Below are 7,834 nucleotides of genomic sequence, written 5' to 3' on the forward strand. Positions count from 1 at the left end.
CTGGACTAGACCCGCCCTCCTCACCGGGGCCCTCACCTCTTCACCTTTGGCCCCCGGGGGCCCCGCTGAAGGCTTCACCCTCCCCTCCTCCGTCCCTCCCCTCCTTCTGACCTCTGACCCGCTGACCTCCACGCCCTCTAAACCCAGCAGCCCTCCTCCTGAGTTCTCCTTTGACACACCTGGCAGGAACGTCCAGGCCCTGGTCCTCCCTGCCCCGGGTCAGCAGGCCCACAGGCCTTACGGAGGCCTGGGACTGTCCTACGGAGCGTCTTCCTACATGGGCATGCTGAACCAAGGCCTGGCCCAGCCCGGGATCAGTGCACAGGCTCTGGCAGGACCCGGGTCCAGGTTGGACTGGGCGTGGCTTCCTCAGGGATGGCGTCCTCTCAGACCTACAGGACTGCTTATGGAGGGTCCTCGGCACCGCTTCGGTTTGGAACCAGCAACCCTCTGTCGCCGCAGCCCCAGTACAGACCGTATAGACCCTGAGAGTCCAGGACCTCTTGATACCATTCATAGAGCGGTCCATCCTCCTCTTCATCTTCCTCACAGTCACAGGTGTTAGCCTAGCCAAGGTTAGCACAAACACTGGGCTAACTGTTTCCCTCCATTTCCAGTCTTTGTGCTAAGCTAGGCTAAAGCCACTGTGCAGCACAGCGATGAAGCTGATGTTTGTGATGAAGATGAGCAGGTTGCACTCAAACGGAACATTTTACATTTCAGTGTTTCGCCACTGAAAACTTTGACTGTGACATCAGAAGAGAGAAAGGACCAAACAGGAAGTTACAATGTTACCAGAATAAAATCCAACTTTTATCTGGAATTTTTACTCCAAATAATTCAAATTTATTTGTGAAATGTTTCTTTATTTTATTCAACAGAAGCAGGAAAGCTTCCTCTCACATGATGATGTTGATGATGATGGTGATAGGGTTTATTTAAACGGAGCAGCTGGGAATAAAGAGGAACCAAAGCTTCAGACGTCTTCACTTTATTAAGATCTGTACTTTATGTTTCTTTCTTTCATCAGAGAATCTGAGCTGGTTTCATTCACAACACACTTCCTGTTTCCCTCTGCTTCACTCTGATCTGTGTATGAAGAGATTCACTAATACCTCCATCAAGTAGGTCTAGAATCCTTTTGGATCTTTGCCAACACAAAGGCGTCCTTCCTCATTGGTTGAGCAGCATCAGGCTCCGCCCTTCACCCGCTCAGCTGACGCGTGTGTGACATCACCAACATGGACGCCAAGAGCCCGGGAGTGACGAGCAGCAGGTGAGTAAATGTGACGGGACTTCCTGCCGTCATGTGACTTACTTTTTCACGATCGATCGGTTGACAGTAAATCTTTTTTTTGATAACATTTGTGACTTTAAGTTCTGTGCTGATTGTTGTCTTTGACCTTCATTGATCAAATCAATCGATCAGTGTTTATTTGTTTAATGTGTTTGAATGATCTGTGAGCAGCCTGAGCCTATGAGCAAGGCAGCATGGAACACGGTGTGTGTGTGTGTGTGTGTGTGTGTGTGTGTGTGTGTGTTTCATAGTTGATTCATAAATGACCTACTTCCTTGTTTACGTTGCTGACATCACGCTTGAGTGCTCGTGGAGACCAGCTGCTGGTTTCTATGGAAACAGGAAAACTACAGCGGCAGTCTGAGCGTCCTTCATTATGAGTGACCACATACACATTCACTGTTTGAAGGTCCTGGGTTTGAATCCCAGCTTCTCTCTGTTTGCACCCAGAGGGACAAAGACCCGTCCACTCTGCCAGTCAGCATCTCATATAATACCTGGTGTGTGAACCTTCTCAGTGAAACACGACCTGCAGCTCTGTCTCTGGGTGTGGACAGTAACTACCCCCTTTCCATTAGCTCAGTGTGTGTGTGTGTGTGTGTGTGTGTGTTGGGGGTTGCAGCAGCGTCTCCTATTGTCTGAGCTCTGATGTGATTATCTGTCCGTTGGTGATCGTCGCCTCACTGATCACCAACGGCTCCAAGTCTGGCTCCTGTGTGTGTGTGTGTGTGTGTTTGTGTGTGTGTGAGAATGGCTGGTAGGTTTTTTCACTTCCTGCTGGTGCCTCATGTTTGATTGATAAGTCATGAGCCTTCTTGATGTGTTTGTGGGAGTGACTCAGTTACATTTCTGTGACTCTTGTCCCAGCGCCACCTACAGGACACTTTAGCTGTGTGTCATTCTGTGTGTAATGACTGGTGCAGCCTCTAGGGGCTGCTAGCAGACTTTTGGTAGTGAGTGGGTTCAGTTCTGTTAGTGTGTGTGTGTGTCTGTGTGCGTGTGTGTGCGTGTGTGTGTGTACTTCATGTATATTCATGAGTTTTCTACACATTGACTTGGACAGTAACTGTGTGTGTGTGTGTGTGTGATTGATCTGTTTCCGTCCTCTGATTGTCATGGTTTCCAGATGTCTGATTGTCAGTGAATGCTCCGTGGTGACTCGTCTGTTACCAGGCAGACTGTCTCATCCTCAAACACACTGAAGTCCATCATGATCAAAGGTTAAAGGAGTGAAGTTCAGTCTCCATGTGGAGCTTTGACTCTCTGACATGTTTCACTCTGTTGTTGGTTGGGTGTGTGTGTGTGTGTGTGTGTGTGTGTGTGTGTGTGTGTGTGTGTGTGTGTGTGTGTGTGTGTGATCTGAAGCGTCTGTGCCTTCATCTCCACGATGCCATTAGATCCTTAGCTTATTGAAAACAGATTTATGGTCCTGATCAGTAAACCACAGTAAATCCCTGAAGCACAGACGGACATACGATGCCTCTGTACACACACACACACACACACACACACACACACACACACACACACACACACAGGCATCATAACATGCCTGTGTGTGTGTGTCTTGTTATAAACACTTTCAGTTTGTAAAGTATGAAAACAAGTTTCAGGTGTAATAATCAATAACTGATAACTGATTGTAAAGAAGAGAAGCTGAACTTCTGGCTCATAAATAAGTGAGTGTGTGTAATGATGTCATTTATAACTACGTTTAGATTGATTCACTAAAGGAACAACAGGAAGGCAATGCTAGTTAGCAGCGCACACACGTACGCACACACGCACACACACACACGCACACACACGCAGCAGCAGCGTGCTGATGATGTCACTGCGTCTGTATGTGGTTTTCTCCTCATTTCCATAACGGTGATCAGCTGCTGCTGTGTGGTGATGGTCTGTTAGAGCCACACACACACACACACACACACACACACACAGAGAGAGCTCGGGGTTCACTGTTCCTTCCTGAAGCTCTGGATGATTCTCACACATCTTTGAATCTGTTGGTGGGTTCCTGAAGGATCTCAAGGCCCGTGTGGAAGTCCAGCAATCGTGTGTTCGTGTGTGTGTGTGTGTGTGTGTGTGTGTGTGTGTCGTATCATGCTGCTGCTCTACACAATCACAGGATGATCAGTGGTGTGTGTGACAGATACCTTTGACCTTCAGACTCCAACATTTCAGACGTGTTTACTGGAATCCTGCACATACAAACGACTCAGGGTGCATGAACATGAACACACAACCTGCTGGGGACAAATCCCACACACTCACACACGCGCACACACACACACACAGAGAGACAGAAACACACACACGCTCACACACATGCACACGCGCTCACACACACACGCACACGCGCGCTCACACACACACACTCACACACGCTCACACGCTCACACACACGCACACACACGCACACACACGCTCACATGCTCACACACACACAGACAAACACACACACACACGCTCACACACACACGCACACACACGCTCACACACACACAGACAAACACACACACACACGCTCACACACACACGCACACACACGCTCACACACACACACAGACAAACACACACACACACACGCTCACACACACACAGACACACACACACACACACACACACACACACACACACACGCTCACACACACACAGACACACACACACACACACGCTCACACAGACACACACACACACACACGCTCACACACACACAGACACACACACACACACACGCTCACACACACACAGACACACACACACACACACGCTCACACACACACAGACAAACACACACACACGCTCACACACGCTCACACACACACAGACAAACACACACACACACGCTCACACACACACAGACACACACACACACACACGCTCACACACACACAGACACACACACACACACACGCTCACACACACACAGACACACACACACACACACGCTCAGACACACACAGACACACACACACACACACACGCTCACACACACACAGACACACACACACACACGCTCACACACACACAGACAAACACACACACACACACGCTCACACACACACGCACACACACGCTCACACACACACAGACACACACACACACACACACGCTCACACACACACAGACACACACAGACACACACACACACACACACGCTCACACACACACAGACACACACACACACACACGCTCACACACACACAGACACACACACACACACACGCTCAGACACACACAGACACACACACACACACACACGCTCACACACACACAGACACACACACACACACGCTCACACACACACAGACACACACACACACACACGCTCACACACACACAGACACACACACACACACACACGCTCACAGACACACAGACACACACACACACACAAGCTCACACACACACAGACACACACACACACACACACACACACACACACAGACACACACACACACGCTCACACACACACAGACACACACACACACACACGCTCACACACACACAGACACACACACACACACGCTCACACACACACAGACACACACACACACACACGCTCACACACACACAGACACACACACACACACACACACACACACAGACACACACACACACGCTCACACACACACAGACACACACACACACACACGCTCACACACACACAGACACACACACACACACGCTCACACACACACAGACACACACACACACACAAGCTCACACACACACAGACACACACACACACACACACACACACACACACAGACACACACACACACGCTCACACACACACAGACACACACACACACACACGCTCACAGACACACAGACACACACACACACACAAGCTCACACACACACAGACACACACACACACACACACACACACACACACACACACACACACACACACACACACACACACACACAGACACACACACACACGCTCACACACACACAGACACACACACACACACACGCTCACACACACACAGACACACACACACACACGCTCACACACACACACACACACACACACACACGCTCACACACACACACACACACACACACACACGCAGACACACACACACACGCTCACACACACAGACACACACACACACGCTCACACACACAGACACACACACACACACGCAGCAGGATCAAGGTACTTTAGTTCCTTACAGTTTGTTTAGTTTGACTTTAATAATCTTAATCTGGTATAGATGAGTTGTGATCGTGTCAAAGCTCTTAATGCAGCAGGAAACAGCTGTGAGCTCCTCTGAGACACTCCAGGGGGCGCCGATGTGAACATGGCCTCTGACCTCAGGGTCCTAAATCTCTTGCAGAGTTTCAGAGGATGAAGGAGTCACAGGTTCTCCTCCTCCTCCTCCCTGCAGACTGACGGACACCAATTAGGCAAAGTAAAGAAAGAGACAGACGGAAACAAGGAAGGAAGGGGGGCAAAGGTCAAAGGTCACACTGAACACCTCGTAATGAAGCACAAAAGGTGTCTGAGAGGAGAAAGTCAGAAAGAGAGGAAGAGGAGGGAGAAAAGAAAGGAGCTGCCTGACTAAACTGAAAGAGGAGGAAGAGGAGGAAGAGCAGCTCAGTGAAGCGCAGCAGAAACCTTCATCCTTCATCACACCTGAAGCTCACCTGAGAAGGAAAGATGAAGAGCATGTGGGCACGAGGCCTGGGAGAAGAAGAAGAACACTTCCTGTTTGTGCTGAAGCTCGTGGTTGCAGCCTGGGGGGCGGAGCTCCCAGCTTCCTTACAACAACATCGTGTCTGTGTGCTGAGCGGAGAGGATAACTGTCACAGTTTGCTTAACCTTCCTCACCCGACCCCAGGAGGTCACTCCTCCTCCTCTTCATCACTCCGTTTCGTTACCTCGATTACTTCACACGCCGTCAAGCGCAGCAGGAAGTCAGCGGCTGGTTTTCTTAAGTGTGACGCGTTTAACGCGACGCGCCGATGAAGAAGGACAAAAACACATCAAAGTGAAAAACAAGAAGCTCCACATGACAAAAACAAAAACTTCATCAGGGTCAAAGGTCAGAGGTCACTTTGGTTCTCAATCTCTGGATTCAGTTCAAAACTTCTGGAGAAGGAAAGGAGGAGAGGAAAGGACTGAAGCGGAGGAAGGAGGGATGAAGTCACTGAAAATACTCCTTAGCAACCACCCTGACGACCATGAACAGCTCTCACACAGACCGGAGGGTTCGAATCCCCTGTGGGCCAAAAAGCCTCCAGGGCACTGCAGAGGTGCAGAGGTGTGTGTGTGTGTGTGTGTGTGTGTGTGTGTGTGTGTGTGTGTGTGTGTGTGTGTGTGTGTGTGTAGGAGGGGGGGGCGCAAGACTGTCTGATGTGTGAAAAAAACATTGGGTAAAAAACACCATGAATTAGAAAGAGACGTCTCAGAATTGAGAAAATAAAAGGGTCTTCTTCCTCTTTGTCTCTCTCTCTCTCTGTCTCTCTTTCCCTCTCTCTGTCTCTGTCTCTGTCTCTGTCTCTCTTTCCCTCTCTCTGTCTCTGTCTCTCTCTCTGTCTCTGTCTCTGTCTCTGTCTCTCTCTCTGTCTCTGTCTCTCTTTCCCTCTCTCTCTCTCTGTCTCTGTCTCTGTCTCTGTCTCTCTCTCTGTCTCTGTCTCTCTTTCCCTCTCTCTCTCTCTGTCTCTGTCTCTGTCTCGCTCTCTCTCTGTCTCTGTCTCTCTTTCCCTCTCTCTCTCTCTCTCTCTCTCTGTCTCTCTCTCTGTCTCTGTCTCTGTCTCTCTCTCTCTCTGTCTCTGTCTCTCTTTCCCTCTCTCTCTCTCTGTCTCTGTCTCTGTCTCTGTCTCTCTCTCTCTCTCTGTCTCTGTCTCTCTTTCCCTCTCTCTCTCTCTGTCTCTGTCTCTCTCTCTGTCTCGCTCTCTCTCTGTCTCTGTCTCTCTTTCCCTCTCTCTCTCTCTGTCTCTGTCTCTGTCTCTCTCTCTGTCTCTGTCTCTCTTTCCCTCTCTCTCTCTCTGTCTCTGTCTCTCTCTCTGTCTCTGTCTCTGTCTCGCTCTCTCTGTGTCTCTGTCTCTCTTTCCCTCTCTCTCTCTCTGTCTCTGTCTCTCTCTCTGTCTCTGTCTCTGTCTCTCTCTCTCTCTGTCTCTGTCTCTCTTTCCCTCTCTCTCTCTCTGTCTCTCTCTCCGTCTCTCCTCTGTTATTCCTACTCTTCCTGTCCTTCCTCAGCCATCACCTCCTGCTGCACCTCCTCTTCCTCTCGCCTGTTTGTTTTCCTATTAAAACTTTGTTTACTTGTGATAAAAAGAATTCTTGAAGTTTCTTGAACTCTGTAGCAGGAATCCACTGTGCTTGACCTTTGACCTCTTAACAAAGCAGCTGTTGAAGTGTCTTTAAGCTTCTTTAATCTCAATGTGCTTGAACGAACGACTTAAAGTGCGACTTAAAGACAACAAAGGGACCAATTAATCAAACAGGAAGTGATCATCATTAACCAGAGGCTGATCAGGCTGTTCACCTTTAACACTGAGGCCACCTGTTTA

General features: G+C 49.4%; 1 pseudogene; it reads left to right on the forward strand.

Annotated features, from left to right (window-relative positions):
- The first annotated feature begins 4 nt into the window (after positions 1-4).
- LOC142990790 (zinc transporter 6-like) lies at positions 5-979 on the forward strand (annotated as a pseudogene).
- The last annotated feature ends 6,855 nt before the right edge of the window (positions 980-7,834 follow it).

Source organism: Genypterus blacodes, unplaced genomic scaffold (assembly GCF_046128005.1).
Source record: "Genypterus blacodes isolate CSIRO-AG114 ecotype Tasmania unplaced genomic scaffold, CSIRO-AGI_Gbla_v1 ptg000749l_1, whole genome shotgun sequence".
NCBI classification, from domain to species: Eukaryota; Metazoa; Chordata; class Actinopteri; order Ophidiiformes; family Ophidiidae; genus Genypterus; species Genypterus blacodes.